This window comes from Callorhinchus milii, unplaced genomic scaffold (assembly GCF_018977255.1).
Source record: "Callorhinchus milii isolate IMCB2004 unplaced genomic scaffold, IMCB_Cmil_1.0 Scaffold17, whole genome shotgun sequence".
NCBI classification, from domain to species: Eukaryota; Metazoa; Chordata; class Chondrichthyes; order Chimaeriformes; family Callorhinchidae; genus Callorhinchus; species Callorhinchus milii.
In genome coordinates, this window is record NW_024704758.1 from 12,168,486 (window position 1) to 12,193,674 (window position 25,189).

Consider the following 25,189-nt stretch of genomic DNA (forward strand, 5'->3'; position numbering starts at 1 on the left):
AAAAAACAAGCAACAGTGGCGTGACCAAAAAGGGCCAATTGGCTTCCTTCTTTGCTGTTTCTATGTTTGCTGTATTGTACACGTGTAAGATTGGTGGAGATGAGCCTTGTTTTGCATAGTGCATTCTGACCTTTGTTACAAGTCCTCTGTCAGTGGGGTTAAAATGAGAGGAAAATGCTTTCTCGAGTACATAGGAGTTGTGAATCAACTTAATGTTCATAGAGATAAGTAAAAAGGGTTGATCAAATCCTTATGGTCCCAATCAACCTGTTAAGACTATACAAATGCCATTTGAATGCAATTCTTCAGGTTGAAATGATTATGACTGAAATGATGATGAGGATCCTGGGTGATTGTTTATTACAATCAGGGAGAGTCATAGTTGGTGGTATGTTATTTTTTACCTCTCTCAGGAGATGAGATAAATTGGAAAGAATCGATGGTGGAGCAAGATGTCTGTTGAAAGGAGCGAGTTCAATTAGCTTTTTTTTTGTTTCACTTTATGCCCTGTTGCCTTCTACTGCACTGAATGTCATATCACTTGACTATTAACACCAGCTTCTTGGAGCAAATATTTGCTCGTATTAGCAAAAGCTTCATTTTACTGCAGTTAGTGAAGGATCTCAAGCTCAGAAAGATTAATCACTGAGGAAAGCCTTTCGCTGGTTCGTATAAGTTTATGATGAGATAGGACTGTATTTTTATTTATTTTATTTTATAAATTATCTAATTACCTGCCCAACCATCAAGCAAGCATCACAACTCAAGTATAATTTTGATATCAAGTCAAACAATGTGATAAGATTTGGTCTGTGATATACAACATGTAAAAGAGGTGTATTAATATCCTACTATAGCTTTTCCACTTGCCAAGCAAAATATATTTATTATACCTGTCCCCTTCTATGTTTCATGTTATTATTGTAAAGTTATTAATGTAGGTGAAATAATTCAGTCTCTCCTTTGCCTGAAGTGAATGTCAGGATATTCTAGTTGATGAGTGTATGTTATGAAAGATATTACACACTGCTGCTGAAAAGGAACAATGTTAGATTAACCTCCTTCATATGCTGCTTAAATAGGAAGTTACGGAAATTTATCACAAGTGAACAATGATCACCTGTGACAGTGTCCACTTTACAGGGAAATGATACATACAATAATGTTAGTTATTAAAAGAGACAATGGGTTTTATAATCAGAAATGTACATGGACAGACATTCGATGAGGAACAACATAGATGGGTACAGAGAAAGAATGGAGAGTTGGGATAAGAGTAGTTAGCTCCAGTGCATCACAAACTCAATGGCCTGTAATTATTCCCTTGTGCTGTAACTTGTATGATTTTGTATCTACAGAATACGGTCTCAATCTTAATGGGAAGAACATGCAATATGATTACATCATCATTTTTTTGAGTTTACAGCAACAAGTTTTGACAGTTGGCAAAAATCCATTTTGGTCACTTTATGCCTCAATTTATTAAAAGTGCTTTTCTACTTCAAATAATCTAAAGTGTTCATTTGTCCTGTTAAAAGATTTAAAAGTTTTATTTTTTGCTGGAGAAATCCTTTATAACAAAATGAAATACAATTAAGATACACCTCCGGCAGAAATTTGGTTTGGAACATCATGGATGCGTACAGAGAAAGAGTGGAGAATTGGGATAAGGATAGATAACTCCAGTGCATCATAGACTCTGGCAGAAAGACACACTGAATGGCATCCTTCTATGATTCTATGAAATAAGTCTCAATGAAATTCAAAACAGCTCTTTTGGCCAGACTTAAGCAGAGTTTCAAAAATTCACCAATATATACATATATATATGGCAGAAATGTTGTCAGTTTGTAAAAAGCTTTGTGGCCAATTGTGTTTGTGCTGGTTTGATTGAGTGAGCCGGGTGTTCATTCCATTCAAATGAAATACTTGTGCTTTGTGAAAATGACAAAAAAAAACATTCCAACAGAAGTTACAAACTAGTAACAACCTTTCAAAACATTTCGGCTCATGACCAGCAAACTTTATTGACTGGCTGATTTCACTGAAGTACATCCTTCAAAAATGACCACTATGGAATACATCACCTTCAAGCCATTCCTTTTGTTGCATCTTCCCCAGTGCAGTGGCTTCAATGACATGGAAGTAAGAAGCCCATTTTGTTTGAACAGAAGAATGAATGAGCAGGACAAGATGAATGCGATTTAAATGCCCACCACTGGAAGAGTGGTTGTGTTTCCCGATTCATGTACTGAGAGAGAATGAGATTGAGATCCAGGCAGACAGAATGCATTCGAGTTGGAATCATTGCAGTACTTCAGAGTGAAGGCACTTACATTCCATTTGTCTGGCTTGGATTTGAATCCCGGAACTAAAATCTCAATTGTCAATGTTGTAACATAGTGGGCCGGCCACCTCATCCTTTACTTTAATAGGTGTCAACTAACAAGGACAAAAACACATATAAAGTAGTAATGAATAATAAAGAAAATGCACAAAGTCTAAATAATAAATGCTGTGATCAATGATTAATGCAATCGTCTATGTATTAAGTATAACGTATTATTAACAGACGATTAGTTTGATCTTTAACAAGTACAGCTGAGTTGAGATGATCCAAATGCACCTGCAGGGATAATACATTCCACAGCATGAATTAATGGAGGGAATTTAGAAACTCTGCACATTTTATCTTGATGTGCTATTAGTTCCAACCTTTAGAGGTTCTTTGTTTTTTGGCCTGTTTGAGCTGTAAGTAAGTGTCCTGCTGAGAGATGGTGGCAAAGATAGCAGTGAAATCCAGGATAGCCAAATTAATTAAGCCAATCATAAACAAAAATGAAAACACATTTCCATGTATAAGTCTCCCATTTGACCTACATAGGTACACCACCAACAACAACCACTGCAATGTAGTACATAGGTACTACATTGGAAGGCAAGAACAATGTAGGAAAGTCATGATATAATCGATTGTCATCATAGTTCTATAAAGGATTGAAATTTATACCCATAACCTTTTTTTAAAAAAAAGGCATTGATCCAAACTCTATTAAAATTCATCATGAACTCTCATGCCGATTGTTAATTTTTTCCAGCTCTAAGTTTCCAAGTTATTTTCTGAGTTTTATTTGAGTTTAATTTTGGCAACAACTCTTCAATCAAATTCATTGAGCTAACTAATGCTGGGTTATAAAATATGCTTAATAGAAAAATACTGGACAGTTTCAAAATGCGACCATTGAGTTTACTGTATCACAAGGATAACATCTGTCTGCCCAACCTCAGTTGCACAGAGTTTTGCCAGCTCATGCCGGTTAGAGATTAGCCTTTGCTAACTACACCTCCAACCTGTTAACCACGCTGCAATATCAGAGCATGGACTAGTTTGGCTGAATGAGCAGGAGTACAGTTTGAACTCGCCTGCTTTCTCCATTGTAGAAAAAGGAGGCAGATGGCAAAATTAAAAAAATTAAGGTGCTTTGGGGCAAAAAAATTGTCCTCTCCTAAAATATTACAAAGATTACATGAAAGTCTTCTAGTCTCTGTCTAGCTATCAATGTGTTGGGCTGCTCCAAGTGAGAACTACTCTTAGGCCTTCAATAATTTTCCCATAAGGAACTATCTTATGTCTTTCTGATGATTCTCTAGTCCTCAGCTTTTTATTTTTCTCTCCCAGAACATTGTTTTAGATACTGTGCTTGAAAAAGCACACCTCGGGTAAACAGTAATACTGTGTTACTGTCATCTGTTTGTCGAAAAAGCATCTTGGGACCTAAATTGCAAGGAGACCTTGTAAATTCCTTGTACATCAAAGAAAAGGAAATCCTTGTCTATTGAACACACACCAGAGACCTCAGCACCATCCCAAGATTGCTTTAAAGATAAAGTTTCTTGTATGCCACATGGGGGGCAGGTGTATGTGCAAAATGCCTAGTTTACATTGGAAGGCACCAGCAATATTATCATTTCTTAATGAGCAACACTTTTTCAGCTCCACTGGTGATATAAGGCCACACAAAACTCTCGTAACATTTGCAATGCTAGTGCTTTGTATACACACGCAGATTAATTATGTGTTTCTCTGGAAAACATTTTCCTTGTGGAGATTTCAAATAGTTGAAATTTTTCATTCTAAGTTAATAGAATGCATAGATGCGTATCTACCAATACTTCTATATTAGCTCTGGCACACTCAGTGAATGCACATGCAATTCTTACATGTTTGAACATTTCTTTACTGGTTGTCAAAAGGCGAATCTTTAATATGAATTCTGAAATTAAATGCAATCACTCATTTTTCTTTATAATTAACTGATCTTTTTCATCAGGGGATATATTATGGCTATATTTGTTAGCAATTACATGCATACACACGGACAAAAAAAATTAATTTGTCAACACACAGAAAAATGTCTTGCATTAAATACAACAGCGAGTACTAGCATTAATGTTCAATACACAGAATTCCTCACTGAAAACATATTTTTTCACTGCATGTTTTATCAAGTACAGTTCTTCAGTATTCAACATTACCTCATGTTAATCTAATTCCAGCATTCATTATTCAATGAATGTACTTCACATTAAATACAACTTTAACGAATGCACTGAGGCCTTTTTTGGAAGAAAGCTCAACTGTGACATACCATGAGACACACCATTCCTCAGAGCAAGTTTAAACCCAAAATATCCTTCATGCCTCCCATCCTTTCTTGAAAAAGCAATCAGAAGATAATAATTTTGTCAAATAAAAATCACCTTTTGTCTCTTATCATTCAAATTGCAAGTATGAATTAATCTCTGTATATTTTTCTTGTGTGTCTTTCCTTCAATAAAACTGAAAGTTGGATCACTATTTTTTGTAACTCCACACTTGACGACATGATTAGTATTGACATAGTTGCACAGTGGTGCCAACTTTCCTGTTCACTCATTCAATTAATGTTCAGAACAAAAACACATTATGTTTTGTCAAATGTTCAATGCAAGATTTTTTTATATATCAGCCTAGTGCCCTCAAGGAAATTAATCTGGATTTGGCAGCATCTTACATTAATTAAAGTTCTTTTAGAAGATTTTTAATTTCAGTAATTGATTTGCTGGCAGACACATTTTAAATATTAAGTCTGAGCACACACAGATTAACCATGAATTGATGAGGAGTTTAAGAAATCAACATAGTTTGTTGAAAGCAAATTGGAGCTTTAATTGGTGGAGTCAGGCTGTCCCAATTCCTAAGTCAATGGCATTAACATACAGCTGAATGAATTAGGCATACTGAAGATACTCGTGCTTCATTATTTCCAGGTTGGATGGCACAATAGGTTGGAGCGTTGTCTTATCTCTATCTTCTCTTGGACTTCACAACACATTTTATCCCAGAATCATGTACAACCAACATGCCCCTATTTGCCATTGAAGATTGCTAGATACCTGTGCAATAAAATCTAACATGCCGACTGAGCACCAGCTTCACTGAAAGACAAATTCTTACAGAATGCGTTATACCCCAGTCAGGAATCAGAACTCTGATTAAAAGCAGCCTACCTGTTGAGATCTCGAAGACCTGCAATCTTCACCCATGCTTTTCGCAACCTTGTCCATAAGATTTCTTATTGCAAAAGGGATTAAGGGATATGGGGATAAGGCAGGGTCAGGTTATTAGCTGGAGTTAGATTAGAAAATCAGCCATAATTGAATGGCGGGGCAGGCTCGAAGGGCCGAATGGCCTACTCCTGCTCCTACATGTTATGTTATGTTCCTGTGGTGTCACTCTGCTTTTTTGAATTCATTTTTGTGAAGTTCATTCAAATTTTCAGGGTTTCCTGCCAGTCAAAGTTCAGGTCTTTCCAAAGCGGGGGAGCCCAACAAGTCCAAATCATTACTGGGTGCCTCTGATGAAGAATTGCCTTTGTGTGTTTTCTGCATTTTCCTGGAAAATAAAGAATTATGAAGTTATTAAAATAAATATCACAGCCAGTTCGCCACAAAACAGCACCAGGTGGCATGGAGGTTTTGGGAGAGGTCAATACGCTATTATTGTTATACTCGGAGCACTCATAATTAAACTCTCTCTACATAGGCAAAAGTTAAAGCAGGGTTCACTTGAAAAAAAACACACATAATTTTGTCCCTGCGGGAATACAAGACACAAAAAAATCCTAGAACGATTTATTATTTTAGCAAAGATGAGAAAAAGTAGAATAAATATTTATGGACTCCACATTAAATTCCATTTGCTGTTTTTTTCAATGAAATCCTTTCATTACAAAACAATTCCTCGTTCCTTTGAACAGATTTCCCTTTGACAAGGTCATGTGTTATTGTTGTTTCCTACACACTGTCACTTTGTTTCAGCACCGAATTGTTCATGCACATAAACACATCAGTTAGCCCCAGCACAGATGCAAGTGATTGCACATTCTTTAATAGGCGATAAGATCATAAGTTCAATTTGACGGCACTGGCAAGTCATTGCAAAAAAAAGAATGACCAGATTATTTGAGTTATGTTATTGCTTGTACGGTCGATCTGCAATGCTTCCCTGAGGAAAAGTGACATCCTGTTATTGTCGCTTTGATGCTCTGGGGTAGCAAATCAAAAGTGGCAGTAAAATAAAAATCGCCTTGCACTGTCACAATATCAGTGCGCTGAAAATGGACAGAATTAATATGGTTACAGCGCTTGCATGTTGGTTCAGCCAGCAGAAATAAGTAACCTAAACGATTTGCCCAGTTTGTGCAATAGCTACCGTCCCAAATACAACACAAAATATCAAAAATAAGCTACAGGACTGTGGTTAATTTTCTTTTCACACGTTCTCCTGACGTGACAGGCACTAGCTACATAAATACAACTTCTTGTTGTTTGGTGCAAGTCCGTAGGAGTTATTACCTATTAGATTTAGTGACCAACTAACAATGCTGATAGGCATCTGGTATGTGATCTCACCAGCTGCATTTAGTCTTGTGGTTCTGAATTTCCAGCTAATTTTAGAAGACAGCAACAGAAGATGCTGCCGCTTGCTTTTACTCTGGAGAGACCGAACTTTCACTAGAGTGAGAGTGAAATGTCTCTCCGAGTTTCCATGAACATCAACAACATCTTCATTGGCGGAAACAAAATAATATCTAAAACGTAGAAGTTCGTTAGCTGTGGAACTATATGATACTACAGGGACGGTGTCATTGCAAAGAGATGGTATAATTGATAGTCCGTTGGTGTGGAAATTGGTCTGGCAATAGGAAGCCACAACAACAGCAACAAATTACATTTGTTTCGCGCCTTTCACTCAGGAGAACGTCCCAAGGCGCTGGACAGTCAAGGATCTACACCCGAGCTCATGGTTGAGATCAGGAAGGGGAGGAGGGCGGGGAGAGTAGGGGTAGGAGGGTGACCGAAGGCACGTTCGAAGGAGGGTCTTGAGACGGTTTGATCGAAACACAGTGGCAATTTCAGGTGGGAGGAGACCATCTGATATCATCAGTTTTGTCAGAGGAAATGTGTCAAAGTAACCTGCAAAAATAAAAATGTACACATCCAATTTTCCATAAAATAGCTAAAATAGAAAGTAGCTCCTGTGGAATTGTGAGCATCGAATGCTGTAATGAGATTTGTTCTGCAGCCCCTGTTGAAAACCTTGTTCGTACATTGTGCGCAGGAATGTACTTCCAGCAATGATATAAAATCTGCCGATGTCATCAAGTAATGCGGCTATCTCTGCAGTGTAGGTATAATGCATACAAGGAGCATTATTTAAATAAATAAAGCAGTAGGAAATAGAATTTAAATGCGGAAAAATAGAAGTCAATGTACCTGGGGAAAAGATAGGTAAGTGGGACTGAATGGATCGCTCTTTTAAAGAGCCAGCACAGACACGATAAGCCAAGAGGTTTTCTTCTGTGCTGTAAAGCTCTATGGGTCCGTGCTATGGATTCAAGAAGCACGGCATGGCCCCCCCAATGGAAGTAGCCTATTGGGAAAGACAGAAAGGATTGAATGAGGCAAATTGCAATGTCAAATAGATGTCCTGGAGTTTCTTTGATAACCTTCAGAGATCTGCTTTCTGGAAGTTCCATCTGTAGTTACTCATCTCCATCAGTAAAATTAAATTACGTGTAGTTGGGAAGATTCATGACAGCATAAGTTGTACATGATATGATGGAGAGAGCAGCTCAGTGGACTGGACTTATTTTTTCTTTATGTTCCTATAAAGAGTAGGAAAATCTTGGATTAGCCTCACTGATTCAAGACAAGTGAAGCTGAGTAAAAGTGAGAAGGCGCTAAAATGTGTCACTGTCCATCAAAGCCAAAGAACGTGGCAGAGAATTCTATTCTATCAGTTTTGCAAGAGAAAATCACTCAACGTCCCACATAAATCACATTGCTACAATTAAGATTATATGCATAACATGCGTGAACTTCAGGAACTTAAAACTAAAATTATTTCTCAAATGCAGTTCATTTTAAGCAGTCTATCTCAGTTTGAAAGAGAAAGCGAGAGAACCTGGGTTTGATTCCTGGTAGGACAAAACATTGGGCAAGTTTCCTTACTCCACATGCCTCTGTTTACCTACAGGAAGTAGGAACTTGGTTGTCAGTCAATTGGCGGATCGCTTTTCCAGGGGTAATAATCCCTTCAAAAATAAAAAATAATAATAATTTGGTCACTCAATTCACGACTGTTTTTGGGACACCGCTGTGTGCAATTGGCTGCCGCATATCACCCACAAAATATACAGTCAATTCACTTTACAGTATATTCTGTGAAGCACTACAGTTGAAATAGGAAATTAGCACCACATTGATTATAGGGATAAAAAAGCGTTAATACAAGAGGTCTGTCACCTGGTTAACATCCCATATCATGATCTTGACCATATGTTTTTCACGCTGTGATACGTTCCAATTCAAATGGTATTAAATTCTGATACACAAATAAATAGCCCATCAAGGCTGAGGAAAACAGTTTAACACAATTTTCCTGGCTGTCACACTGTGAATGACAGCAACGATGTGGAACTGAGTTTCATACACAATTCCAATCTCAGACGACAGAGTGCTTGAACTGTGCTCTCTTGGATATGAATCCCTGGATTGGATTGCTGGTGTGAAGTTCGCTTATGGGTTTCTTGCAATCCTCAATATGGTTTATATCCTCACACTGTTGGTAGACATATCTCCAGTATCACAAAGGCTTTTGCAAGGGAATTTCATACACCTGGCTCTATTTCCCAGGTGTCATTGTAGTATATTGGAGAGAGTTTAGGGAACTCAACAAGACCTTTCTTGACTGAATTATCTGTTGGGGATTTTTCTCCATTTCATTATTTTCCACATTTTGCAACAAGTCCACATTTCAATTCTTGAAACATGAACCTACTTTTCCCTTTTTTCTCCACTTTCAGAACCTGATTGATCAGTTGTTGATTGTCAGCATTTGTTTTTAATTTTATTTTTAGTATCTTAAAAGACACATTGGGTCTTACATGGGGTTGTCGTCTCAAGGACATTATATTTTGTGCCATTATATTTTTCATTCATGCTCCCTCTCCTCCAGTAACCAGAAAAATAAATATCATTCTGAATACAACCCTTCCTTTTTCACTGTAAAACATTTACTCATAGAATAAATAATAAACAAATTTACTTAAGTTGCAACCAATATTTTTTTAAATCTTATGGAGCAAAACTAGGTATAAATTCCATTATCTTACCTTCAAATAGTGTCTCCAATTTTCTAACTCAGTGCAATACAACTATCGAATTTAAAACTCCTCATTAAATTGTTATCATTAAATTATTAAAACTTAACCAACCTGCCAATGATCAAAATGAATATATATGTTAATAACCAGTAACCATTTTGAATTTATTTGGAAAAAAAACAGAGACAAACAGCAGCTATTTCATTATTAATAACAAAACAATGTGATATTTTGAAAGTACAAATTATGTATAAATTGCAGCACCACATTCCAGAAAAGTATATTTGGCCATGCTTGGTTTCAACCTTAATATACCGAAAAGCATTGCTATGTTGGTATACTTTCCAGTGACTAGCGCATTTCATAATTCCAATTTACAATTCCAACAGTGTTAAATTGGAATTGTCACCATGTGAACTGTTTACTGTAACTCTGGTGATTGAATAATATTGCTTATAAAAATTCCAAGGATGCTAGTCATTGTTAATTGAGAAAGGACAAGTATGGCAAATTTCATATGAAAACTATAAAACAGTAAACCTAACACACCAACTCACAACATGCACAGATTCAGTGCAATGTGGAAAAAAAATCCTTTATTGTCAATCTCTGAGCCTCTGCTGGCAGTACAGTGATGTGCATTCAGTGCTTTGCATTCACTGTTTCAACTCCAATTATTTTCATCTCAAGCTGCTTTGTTGTACGTTGAAGCATTTTTTGCAAGTGTTTCCCACCCCTAAACCTCCCCAATAATAAAAACTGTAAAATAACTGCTTTGTTCTATGTGGTATTACAGACTTAACATACTCTGAAGCTCTTGACAGCCTTAGACACTCTTATAGAGCATCAACAAAGTCTTGCTCATTTCATTTTTCCAGCATGCCCAGCCAGCCCTTAATCTGATCATTGCCTTTAATTTCAAATAAATCCTATTTGTTGAAAGTGCAATCTTTTGAAGTGTCAAAACACTTAGATGCACTGAGCAGATATTAATGACAGGAAGAAACCAAATTTAGTGGTTTATTACCTTCTTGTTTGTAGACCTTTGCTCTGTGCAACTCAGATTTTTGCATTAGTATTATCTTAATTAGGCAGCTAATGCTAATGGTCTATCTGTAGGTCATATTAATTTACTCACTGGCTGCTTTGTCTTAATTTGAAGAATAATGAGATCAAAATACATCAGGAGGAGGTTGTATGTGTTTGGAACCTTTATAAAAGGGAAAACTTCAGCTGTTCAGCTGAAAATTTTGTTATTTACGTTAAAGGGCCATTAAAGCCTTTTTTTTCTCCACCAAATCGAAGGACGGGTATATATTTTTTGTTTATTCAGGAGCTAATTTTCAATACAAAAAGTGGATAAATTCAGTGAAAATCTTTTAAAACGCTTAGAAGACATAAGAACATAAACACATAAGAATTTGCTGGATGAAAGAAGCCTAAGGTCCATTCAATTCTCCTTCTATTATCCTGGCAGTCGTATAACATGTTGTGTCCCAAACTATATACTGTAACCCGAGATTATTTACCAACAAAAATCTATCTAATTTGTTCTTGAAGGAATTGACACTTTCTGCTTTCAGCATCTCCCTAAAGAGCCTGTTCCATACGTTTCCTAGTCACTCACTGAAGTATTGTTTCCGTATATTTGTTCGAAATTTACCCTCTTTCAACCGTGTCCTCTGAATTGCAGGGGGTAACAACAACAACAACAAAATTACATTTAAAGAGCATCCAGAGGATTACAAGCAACTAGTGTTCTTGCAGTATTAAGCACTCCGAGACGGGACATTGCGTGAAGGGTGCTATATAATAATAATAATAATCCTTGCATTTGATATAGCGCTTTTCACGTCTTCTTGACGTCTCAAAGCGCTTCACAGAATAGACTGTAAAGTGAATTGAAGGTTATATTTGTGAGCAAAACGCGGCAGTCAATTGCGCACAGCAATGTCCCACAAACAGTCGTGGATTGAAAATGACCAATTTATTATTGTTTTGAAGGGATTATTATAGTGGAGTAAGGAAACTTGCCCAAGGTTTCGCCCTGCCTGGAATATAAATGTAACGTTTACATGTATACAGCTACTGGAGTCTACTTTGCAACAGAGCTTGTTCAAAATCCTCAATTTGTTGTTGGAGAGAAAAGCATCTGCATTTGAAATATTTTTGTCCAGTTTCACTTCAATAGATAATGTACATTTGCATCCTGATGATATATTGATTGCTCTGTTTCATTTCAGAAGGTGAAGTTGAATATTTAAACCTGATACAACGGAGTGAAGAGTTACCATTGAAGGTATTATGATATTATTGGTGGGAAGCACAATATATCATTCTCACAAGCCTCATTTCTAATGATTCCCAATGGTGACATCCAAGTGCAAACTGTCAGTCTGGTTTGGATACTTTTATCCATGGTAATGCGGTTCAGGGTCAGACACCCAGCTGAACAAATAAAAACCTACTGCATCCAGAGTAGATTCTACCACTGTCAATAACAGTGGAATGGAAAAGGTTAGAAAATCAACACCACAGAATACAACCTGCAGGAACCCAACTGAGACTAATTTTGTTCAGGGCAACTTAAAGTAGTTTACGTTCAAAGAAAACCTACACATACATTGCGAGATCTGTACAAATTATTAGGACTTGTAAAGAGTACTGTTCTTCGTGGTCTGGTGTTTGGGGACTTGGTTGGTCACTGAAGGAACTAGCCATATGAGTTTCTATAGTCAGACACGCTTCTGCTGCCGTTAAACTGCACACCATGCACAATACTGTACTAATAACATTGCATTGTTTACGGTTTATACCACAGAACAGCATCAATGTTTATTAAGGGCTACATTGATTCCAAAGAGTACATTGATACTTTTATGTGGTATTGAAAGGGACCCGATACTGTAACTGCTTTGACTTTGTAAAATAACCCCCCCTCCCCTCATTTAATACCTGGACATCTATCTCGAATCTGAAATCTTCAAATAAGTTTCTACTTTATATAATAGACATTGTTGAATGTGTGTTGAACCTGATTGTACCAGACCAATGAGAAACTGCTGCTGCCTGTCATTTATCAACACAGGCTCTGAATCACCCTTCCCATCTCTGCAATCAATCATACATTCCAGGTGATTTGCAGAGAAAGCTTTTATGCTTCTCATAAGTTCCAATTCTGAGTCAACGAAGGAGAAAATAGATTTCTTAGTCAGCCGCTTTATCTTTATTCTGACACTTGACCAAACACATTAATTTATGCTCCCAAAAAATGTTCCGCTGTCTTTGTGTACACATCACTTAAAGCCACAGTAGTTCCAGAGGTATTGTACAAAAAAACCATACTTCAATTAACAGTTGACTGAAAAGCTTAGTGTTTGGTGGCTCATTGTATTGCATGATGGTATGATGTTCTTTGCTGTGGAGTGGTAGGACATGGACTGTACGTGCACAAGGCTTCACCCTATTCGCTCAGACATTTTCATAAGATCACAAGTGAGGTTCAGATGCAGAAGGCCTTTATGCATACTAACTGCTTTTTACAAAAGATGCCCGTTGATGAATGTGGTAATAACATGCATATGCCTGGCCTGAGATTACATCTCATGTCACGTAAACATTTCTAAGAAAGTTGTTCTTTTTGTTGTAAATCAAGCTCCAGCAGGGTGACCACTTTGGATGTAGAACCATAGAACTTATAGAAATTTACAGCATGAAGTAGGTCATTTGGCCATTTTTTCTGTGCTGGAATTTTCCCTCAGTCACTGTTCCAAGGTTTATCAATACACATGGTGATGTTGGAGTGAAACAGGAGAAGGAGATTCCATTTGCTCCTCAAGGGGTAGGTCTGTTACACTCTTAGCCATTGCTACTGGCTGTGGAAATTCTTATTTGCATTGACCATCTGCCGAATGGTTATTTGACAGTCTTTCAGAGAAAACAAACAGAAATCTGTGTGACAAAAAACATTTTTTTTATAACTTGGTACATCTCAGTTGTTAAATTTCATCCGGCACAGCACCACAAAGCAGGTGTTCTGTCCTGCCTCTGAAATTTACTGTTAACACACCTCAGCATCGACACACTCAAATGCTAATCATTCGGAGTCAGCTTGTCCTGTCCGCAATGGCTCAAATGTTCCCACATTTGGATCCAACTAGCAATTTGAATGCCACAAAAGTCCTTTGCAAAACACTAACAGCTGCAGCCTTCAGAAATTTTAGAGAAAAGCAAAATGTTTCAATCTCCCAAACTCCAAGATTATGAATAACATTTACTGCCCATCAAACCTCCTGAGCCTAAATACCAGATGCTGGAAATGACAGTCAGTCAGTTGGATGATTTAAAGGCCTGTTAAATAATTTTTTCAATCAAATGTGATTGTAGAGTACAGTTAATTATTACGATTTCCACACTCCTTCAGCTGATAATGTCCATAAGTCTGAGTCCTGGGCCCTCCATGCATTTGCCAATGCTCCTTTGTGTCGGTTTGCAAGTGTAATTAGTAGGCCAAGAAAAATTCCCCTTCTGCTCCACCATCTCTCCAAGAAACTCTTCCCAAATGAATAAAACAAACTCGCAGAGACAAGCTTTTGAAAACATAGTTGAGGCTGAAGCCAAACTTGGGACCTGAATTAATATTCTAGTCTACACCAGTAGAGCTGCAAGGTCACCAAGCCAGCTGCGTATATGCAACAACCAACTACTCTGTAGTTAGATACCAACATGCTTTATATTCCGCTATAATTTGCTCAATTACAGTTTTTTTAAACATGTCACTTTTCTGCTCTGCTGGTACCTATTAAACCACCAATGTCTTACCAACAGCAAGAACACCTGGAAGAGGTGGTTTCACATCACCAGTGCTGTATGTTGGCTACAATTCAATAGCAAATTCCAACACAGTGGCAAGGCTTGAAGCACATGCCTGACTCCATGCTCCCTGTGACCACAGACAGGCCTTACAAATAGTGCTATGATTCAGCTCAACCTGAACAACAACTCTATAGTAATCTTCATACAGGATGATGTCTTTGAGTACTGATGAAGCCAGTACTGCATTCGCTTTATTGTAAAACGGAAAGTTAGTACAATGTAATTTACACTTTTTTAGTATATTTCACGTCGGGAGGACGTCCTAAAGTACTTGACAATTCCGGGTGGGCAATGGAACTGAGAGTAAGAAGTTGATGAAGGTGAGAAGGGGAAAGATGACCGAAAGCACCGTCAATGGAAAAGAAAGCAACACCTCTTCAGGAAAGAACAGTCTGATAGCTAATCCTAAGGTTTCTCTTTAATTTCCCGTTTCACAGTTCCCCATCTGTGTGTGATGGAGCTTGTCAGCTGACTGTGGTGAAGTTCTGCTCTCCATATTCATCCCGGGGGTGGAGATGGGAGGGGGTGGTTGTAGCGCACATCATTATTATGATAATTGATTTTGGAGCTTCAGTCATTTCTCTTTATTAGATCACCCTCACCAAGAAACTCCCATCTAACGGACACCTGTTCATGCATTGGCTCCCATCTCATTTTCTTCCCTAATTACTCTGTTATTGTATTAAATTCTGCCTAACTGTAATCAAAGGAAGATCATTATCTTCCCATGATTCCTAGGGGAACTCATTCAGCTTGTTTACTCATGTACCCATTTCGCTGACTGTAAAGAGTCTTCATTTACATATAGGCAGTAAGTAATGGACTATCAGGAGAGGTCATAAATCCTTCTTATTGTATTCATTACCAGCCAGAAGTTATTCCTATTGCAGCAAAACAGATTGTTGGAGAATCAGGCTATGTGAATAGATGTGACCAATATTCTGACACAACGGATTGAAAATAACAAAGGCCATTTCAATGTAACGGCATGGCATTTCAAGTGTTGTCTGATTTATTAAAGTATTAAAATACAAAGAGTTTGCATGGAACTTTCCAAACAAGCAGTAATGTTCTGTGAGGAGCTCTGTCACTGCTTGTGATGGTTCTGTTTTAAGGGCTCATTACCATTAGCTTTGTTCTGGGCACAGTTCCTCTCACTACTACAATTCACACACATTTTGCATTTACCAGAGTATGTGAACAAGCAATGTAAATTGCATTGTTACTGCTTTAATGTCAGCTATTGTCTTCCTGGATCCTAAACTACACAATGGCCAATTCAGAAAGGTTTGCTCTTGATGCTACATAGAATCTACATGAAATATCCCTGCCAGTGGATTTACATCACACGACACTCCTGGTAACATATAAAATGGGAGCAATTGAGGCGAAGAAAAATGGGGTTGAAATACAACGTGTGATTTGATAATTATCACATCGCATACCGCATTTTTCACATCAATAGTGCTAAGCCAAGACTAAAGCCAAGTTGAAATTCTAGCATTGGGACAAAAGTGTAAAGAATGTCACAGAATTGTGAAAGCTATCACCTGTTGGCAAAGCTGACTACTGGATCCATAGATTTTTATTTAATTGGGCTGTTCTTTCCCCCCAACTATTCTTTGTGAAGCAGTTAACACTTCTATAGGCACAATTCTAAATCCAGCGAGACATTAAATTGGAAGCGCATTGATAGATGAGATGTGTCGCGTCTGTTCACATAACTACCATGCTGCTATGTTGGGAACACCTTTGTGCAGTGAGCACAATTTAACTTTCTAATATGGGCAACAATTGTGTGAGTCACGAGTGATCCTACATCCAGAGTCTGTATGATTAAGAAACTAGGGAAAAGCACAGCCACATATGATTGAGAATGAGTGCATGACATGTGAAATACCTCGTGCCAGGAACTGAATGCACAAGTTATGATGAAAGTGGAAGAAGCACTAAACCATCTATGGCAAGACCAAGGCTTATTTTCAGTATGATGTTTTCTCTTATATGATCACAAGAGTGGTTCGGATGGGAAAAAGCCGTTCAGCCCATTTGATCTCATCCTCTCAGAATACCCACCCAATCACAGCACCAAGTTTTTTTAAAAAAAGTAAGTCTCAGTATTCTGGCCTCAACCCCTCCTCCTGGCAATTGTTCCAGTCATTGATTTCGAAATACTTCCTGGTCCTGAAATTACACCTTTGCTTACTCTAAATCATCGGCCTCGAGTTCAACTGCAATGCAAGTATTGTTCTAGGTTTATGTGTTTGTCATTCCCATTGGGATCTCAACCTTACTGCTTTGGCAATATAGTCCAGCATCCTGTTTGCCTCCTTTATTGCTGCATCACACTGTTTTAACAAAGTAAGCAATGATTCAATTGACAACCCTAGATTGCTTTCAGCTCCTCCCTTAGCTCCTCAGTCCATCCATGGAGGACATGTGCACGCTATTCTGACTTCATAATGTGTCGTACCTTGTATTTCCTTGCATTAAACTTCATTTGTCAGTCAACAACTGGTTTGTATAACCTATCCAACTCTCTTTGTAAGATCTTTGCTGCCTCCTTTGACCCTTGGATAAGCATTTGAGATCTTGTGATACATCACTATACACACAGCATCATTGTAAATATTTTGTGTGTCTCTAGCTCACACAGTCTGTTTTTCATCTTTTGTGATGGTATTCTATCCAAATACCAAACCAATAATGGATAATATTTCAACGAGCCTTTGCAGAAAGAGCGCACTATGTTTCAAAACTAATTTTCGCAGCAAAAATTCAATGAGAAGAATACAATTTGTTTTAGAGAAAAGAAAACAGCCATTGTCGTTCTATTTATCATTATGAAAAGATGCAGGTTCACATTAGGATAACAGAGGCAATATATGCAGAGCTGTAGTCTTATCCTCCTACACCCCAGATCCAAAGCCTTGTAGTTTTAGGGGTCAGGATGGAAATATTTCAGACCATAATGAGCCCACAATGACTTCCTCCCACCTCAGTTCAGCCGTATTTCCACTTTCCTACTTTTGCTTGGTTTCTCATATCCAAGCTGTCAGTCTTTTTGCATTTTTTTTCCATCTGCCTTAACAACACAGGCAGTGAAGTTAAATCACAGGGGAAGAATGCTCAACACTAATGTCTTCAGACTACGTCTGAAACACTAATTCATAAACTGCTTTTCAAAAGACTCCTGTGTGTAGTAAAGCTATTCTGTCTGTCCGGCTTGGCCTACTCGTAAATTGTATTGTATTGTAAGATGTAAACAATGTATAAACAGATCTGTTTACGTGAGTTTAGAAAGTTTCTTTCTCTAGTTTCAGGTTGACTTTGAGTCTCAAAAATCTTTATGTAATTCTTTTATCCCTAAATTCTAAACTCCTTGAAAGAATTACAGTGTTTCTGTTCCCTGCTGCTCTGCCAAACATGTCAAATGCTTTTTTTGATTGCAACACTTGGATGGCAATTACAATATCTTCACTGCAGGCAGGAGCTTTCAGCATTAAGAACACAATCTTGATAAGAAATAGTCCTTTGTTGCTTTAATTTCATATTATACATTACCATAAATTATCCCAAGATCAACTTGTTAAAATTACCCGATTTATTGTTGGAGTCTGAATGGACTCTCTTGTTGTATTATCTCACAGAAATCCTGTTTGAATGTGTGAGGTTATGGATCAGTTGCTTTTTAGCAGAGCTTCTCTGACTAAATTGAAGACTTGAAATTGGTGATCCTAAAAAATGAAATGAAATGAAATAAAACATCAGATTGTAGCGTCTTGTAATAATAATCAGCAATCAATATTTAAATGTACATTATGATGCATTGCCTTCTTTAAGATCCAACTACAGTATTTCAATATGTACTTTGTTAAGGACACAGTTCCCACTTCCTAGAAACAGGAGTAGGCCATTCAGCCCCTCGAGCCCGTTCCACCATTCTATAAAATCATGGCTGATCTGTACTTCAACTCCAATTACCTGCCCTTGCCCCATATCCCTTGATACACTGACCCTAACAAATATCTACCTCAGTCTTGAAAATGTGAATGGATCCAGCATCCACAGCCTTTTGGGGGAGAGAGTTCCAGATTTCCACTATCCTTTGGGTGAAAAACTGCTGATTTCACTCCTAATTGGCCAAGCTCTAATTTTAAGATTATGCCCCCTTGTTCTGGATTCCCCCACCAGAGGAAATAGTTTCTCTGTATCTACCCTATTGAATCCCTTTATTATTTTAAATACTTCAATTAGATTACCCATGTCTGTTGCACTGGGCTTTGATTAAATATTTAGTTCACCATAATTAAAAACCATAAAATGAAATGTCTGAACAAAAAACATTGACCCCACAAGGAAAGTCAGATCTAAACTAAAAGCAGAACATTACTCCATGATACCAGTGAAAAAAGTACTGAGAAGAAAGGGTGAAGATTCCAACAGAAGAATATTACTTTCTGGTTCCCTCTTTATATGAGAATTTCTTAAACTTTTTAACAATATTGACTGAAACATTTGCCTATAGAATATACAGTAAATACATATTACAATAAATTCCATGAAGTACTTTGAAACATCCTCCCTACATGAAATATAAAATGCAAGGATTATTGTTATTATAGTATGGACTTGGGGCAAGGGACATCTTTGCTTATAAGAATTTAAAATATATAGCAAAATTTATAGCACATTCTGTTTAGTATTTGAATCATAAAGACTTATATTCTTTAAGGTATTTTGATTTAGGAAAAAATTGCTTTGGGAGGGGAACTATCTTCACTGCGATACTCTGTTCCTTTGCTAAGTATGATCACATAATAGAGACTTGCTGAGTTCAGAGCATGGTTTGTGAACTGTACATCAGTAAGTTTGCTGCCTTGTCATTTCCATTGAGAAATGGTGGTGAGGCCATCAAGCCTTTTTATATCCAGGCCTTCAAGGTCCAATCCTTACATTACTCAACACACCAGCTGTAACAATCTGTTATACTTTGCTATTTTTTTTGACAAATACTAGACATCAATGACTGCTTGAATTATAGAGCCATATGTCTCATAAGGAAAAGTTTCATAACAATGCTCAGCCTGACGTGAAACCTAAATTGTTGTTTGTACACTTACTGAAATTGGATCCCCAGTTGATTATGACCATTTCCAGGTACTCCATCATCTTAGGCTCCGGTTAATAAGAGGAACTTGGTTCATGTCAGGCAAGTAAATCTTTGGTAGCAACCTAGTTAGATTACAGGTGGCCTATCACAAGAGCATAGACTCAGAGACACAAGCAGACATTTTCTCTGGTAGAGCTGTTGTAAAAAAATCAAGATGTGTTAAGGATAGAATAGATGAAGGGAAAAAAAGGGAAAGAATTTGACAAGCTAAAGAGATACATCAATGAATCTGTTTTTGCCTACAAATACACAGCCACTATACTTTACAGTAAACCTCATTGAAGCGCTTTGAGATATCCATGATGGGATAAATTCCCATGTCAATTGCAATGATTTTTATTATTAATAGCCAAATCAACTTCCTTCAGTTCTCCTGATAGGGTTAATTGTGTAATTTGAATGCCCATTTATGCTGAAACATTTGGCCTTGAAGCAATGCAAAAGATCATATGGCAAACATGCAGTCAGAGCCCTGAAAGAGTTGATTTTGCACCATTGGTATTATATCTTAATGCACAGGTGACTTTGATATTTGAAGTTTAAAAACAACTCAGGCTGAAACACCTTAAATAGCTAACCATTGAATGGAACTACATCAGCTCTCTGTTCACTTTAGAAACATTGCTGACAGTCAAAGGTCAGTGAGCAGCACAGTGAACATCAATAAATAGGCACAGACCTTTGTTTTGTCTGGCAAGAGAGCCAGCAATTATCCTGTGGATGAATGACATTCCCGCTCAAACCACTAGACCTGTACTTTCACCAGGACTTTAAAGGATATTAGCACAATTTAACAAACAAAAGAGACTTCATGGTAAATTCTTGTTCTTTCTAGTGGAAAGTCATTTGACAAGAATGCCTGGCTGACTCAGCTGAACTGCCACTCACATATCTGCTCCAGTCCCTTGGCACTTGCCACCAATGTTCCTTTAGTCTTTGTGAGCATTGGGATATTTGTCACATCTCAAAGGCAGCTGTGTCCTACAACAGAACACATTCACAAATTAATGAAAAACAATTACCTAAATATTCTAAGGTATGATATTCTATATCAGAGATGTTTCAGAATCTCTCCTCTGACCAACTTGCTTGATTACAAAAGAACCCTTGTGTTATCTGAAAGACAGGTGTGGCTAAAGAAAAGGTAGAACAATAACAACCACGTTCATTTATATCATGCTTTCATGTATGATAAGGTTTCAGAGCCCCTCACAGCGCTGGGGTTTGACCCCCGAGCAAGGGAAAGGGGGGAGGGGCGGGAAAGGTGACCACAGGCAGAATCGAAGAGGTTGGTTCTAAAGTGCGATTTAAAGACAAGGTAGAGAAGGAGTGAGGTGGAGGGATGAAGGTAGAGAATTCCAGAGTGAGGTGACTGAATTCAGAACCAAATCAGTAGGGTTGGCAATGAGGCTGGTTTCTTATTGCTCTGTTACAGTTGATACATGTCAAGCTCTTCTTGTTTTGATTGGTTTCAAATGGTTTGATTTCCGACTTGTTTTTTTCCTTTGGGCTCAAACTAATTTTCTTGACGTTTGGTTCTGAGCTGGCCTTCAAACTAAAGTAACATTGCTGTATTTGAACCGAAGTATCATTTCTGGCAAATGAGATTTCTTAAGTGTTGGTTTAATCAATGCTGCAGGTTGCCACAAATATGAAGGAGTACAGAGTTTATGTCACACAAAATCAACATCAGTCACACTCTGAACAATAGTCCAATCTATTTGGTCCAGTTGTGTAATCTAATTATCCTGGTACGTTTCAAAGAAAATAAAGACTGCAGTCAATCATTTGAAAATATATTGGAAAAAAAAGCAAGAATTTTGTCTCTAGTTTATTAGAAGAAACTAAGTCAATTAAAGTTGATGAGAAAAAAAAATAGTGCAGTCATCTACCCTCCTCAAGGGCTTTGAAATACTTTTAAGTAGTCAACTATTGGAAGGAACTGGGTCAGCTGGAGATGAACATCATAAATGCCATTGCTGGTGAATGACAGCCAAAGGTTAACTATGGCCATTTCATTGATGGCAATGAAATATTGGTGGAGCATGGAAAACCCACTCAATGACTTATGTTCAGTCAGTTTACTATAACAACAAAAAAAAACTACTTGCGTTTCTATAACACCCTTCACGTAGGAAAACATCTTGGAATGCTTCACAATACTATCGTAATGTACAAGTTTGCAGGGCTATGAAGAGAGAGCGAGGGAGTAGGATTGATTTGGGTAGCTCCTCTCAAAGAGCCAGCACAGATATGATGAGCCGAATGGCCTCTTTCTGTGCTATATGTGCTATATGTTTCTATGATTCTATGAATGTGTAGCTTCACAATACTACAATCACTACAGTACTAAAAGCAAAACATATCGTACACTCTTATGACCACACGGCCAGGATGTGTTTGTTTTCTCTCTCTGAAGATAGTTCTATCTGGGATGAGCGTGGTTGATTTCTACTGGCTGTGCAAATAGAGTTTTACTTGAGGACCTCAGTGTATAAAAGCTGCAATGTTGCTGATCCTTTCTCTTATCAGGCCACCCTCTGTTGGGTTATATCAGTTATTTTGGCAACATTCTGACACAGTTATCCGCTGATTCAAATTGCAAGCTTCCTCCTGTCAAAACACATTTTCTCATATCACCACTCACTTTAGCTGCCAGTTAGATAAGAAGCTCAATTTTAGAGAGTAGAACATTGTTGCCAAGCTTGCATATGTTTACAAAAGATAAATAAATGCAAATCCTTTTCTCTGTTAAACCCTGACTATTGTTAGTGGGAGAGTGTTTGTATCTCACTTAGATGGTCACGGATTGGATTTCTATGGTTGCCTGTCAATGCTGAGGTTGAGTGTTTGAGAACCTGCAGCGAGACTGGAATGGAATCGTTTCTGCTACTGTAGCTTTTGCCAACTAATTGCAAAGTAATATTGAGAACACAGACCCTTTCAACTCACGGAGGCTGTGGCAGAGGCTGGAGTTTTGAGAATGGTTCTGTTGGTTGAAGTGCTTTATTCCCACTCAGAACAGTAAGCAAGCAGTCATTCTGTTACAAATTATAAGTTAACTCATAACCTGTGTTGAAGAAATAGGAGTGTCAGCAGATTCCATCATAATTCATAACGCACTTTAGACTGCAATGAAAAGACTTGCTGAATTTTATTTCCCAATGTAGCACCCTGTATTTCTTTGATAAGTAAAATAATAATAAAGAGCAGCCTAATCCAGACATGCAGCCTGTGAAGCAGAACTATCCAGTGTAAAACAGGCATTTAGCAAAAGAATATAAAAATATTTTCCCAAATTACTTGGCATAACTTTCGTATTTCCATTAACATAAGTGTTTATTTTATTACATTATTGACATTAATAGTTAGCACTTGCACATTCACTTGGGTGGAACTAAATGTGTTTAGAAATGTCTGACTATTAACAGCCATACCGGATTTATTTTATTCCACACAAATCGTGAGCCTTAAAATGGAATATTAAAGCAATGACTCATCATTCATGTTTTATTCTAAGATGGAGCGTGCTGAAAAGGGCGACTTTTAATGTCCCTCAAAGATATAACCCTTGAATTGATACCGTAACCATCACCTATTTCAAGATGCCTGCTACTGTCTACACTTCAATTACATTTTAAATTAGATGTGAAATAGGTCAGTCATGAATGCATTCATATTTCATACTATTCCATCAGAAGACCTTCCTCATGATTTTGTGAAAGGAAACCATTGCCATTCAAAATTGAAAGATGAAAATGCAAAATGGTCAAATATAGAATAAAGGCTTTTTTTTATATATAAAATGCATTTGTTTCACATTTGATGTGATTTGCATGCCTGTTCCTGAAGCTACAAATTGAATTTGCTACTTTCAGATTGTTTTCGTTAACTTCCACCACTACTCTTCGTTGCTCCACCTGGGAAGATCTGACACAACTTTATTTTTTAAGCTGAGAAGCTGGGTGAAGGGTCAGTTCCCCAGTGCAGCTTACCAACGAGGTTGAAGGGAGCACATCAATAAAAAGTGGCTGGGGACAGCAAGGTTTGAGTTTCAAAGCCACATAGACTGAAGAAAAAAAGGAAGGGAAGGATCGAGATCTTTGACTTTGCATTGGGGAGTGAGGATAGAATCTGAATTATCGCCTGGAAAGTACCTGTGCCCATTTATATAAAATGCAGTGTGTAGGAATTTCAAAGTAACAGGAAGAGCTGCTGGAAAATTTTGGGCACAAACTTTGGCTTCATTGCCTCGATGTAGCAAACAGACTTTTTCATTGTTCATTTTATAATCTCCTGACCAATGCCTTTGGATGTCCTCCTGACGTGAAAGGCTCCATACAAATGTAATTTGTTGTTGTTGTTGACCAGGAAATAGCCTGCCTTCATTTGGAATTAGTACCTTTTGCCTGGGGGAAAAAAAAGAGATTAAAAGAAAATGTAACTGATAATTTTAACCTTGGTTCTAAATGCATTCAAATCTCTTCATTATATTTCCCATCTCATTCTTCCTTTTCTTTTCACTGTCAATGACTTATTTCTGTTCTTGAAGGCTCAGCACATGTAGAAGGAACAACATTCCCCATTCGGTAGTGTCAGCATCTGTTGCCTGTAAACTGCAATTGTAGGAATCAGGGCTGAGTCGGTGTGAGTGCTTTTGTTCTGTAAATTCAATGGCTCCCATGGCTCCTTGGCCAGTCAAATTAATGGCTTGAAAATTTTGAGGGACCAGTTCTTAATGTTAGTCAAGAGCTGGTTGGATGACCAATGAAATGAGAAAGGGAAAGTATTTAACTGGCTCTCCACACCCTTCATATCACTGCACAGCTGCAAAACAAACACAACCACTTCATTTCCAGTAGTATAAATGCTGCAATGTGCACATTACTTCACCAAACAACAATAACTTGTATTTATATAGTGACCCTCGCACAGGGTATCGTCCCCGAGCGTTTGACAGTGGCGGAGTACAATGCCAAGCCGGGGGAGGGGACCTTAGGCTTAGAGGGATAGAGGATGAGTGCTCCAGAGTTTTGGGGCAGAGTGGTTGGAAGTCCGGCCACCAATGGTGGAATGGAGGGCATGAGGGACAAGCAGGAGGCCAGAGCCAGTAATAATAATGGTGTACATCAAATAACACTGGAGTCGACAGCATGTAAATACCAGAAATTGAAGTAGAACAACAACAACTAGAGTAGAAGTAGAACAGCTGAATTCCAGAGAAACTTCAGATGAGAAATTATTGAGGAGTTGGTGCAGTGAGATTTTATTTTTAACCTTTTTTGTTTAAAGCCAGGATTGCAGATTGCATCTTTTGGGAATAGATCTTAGTCTAGTTAATGTGTCCAAAAGCATCGGGAGCCAAGATGCAGAGCAAAGTCTTATTGCACAGCGGCTGGTTTAACTCTGCCATTCTGAATCATGTCATTCC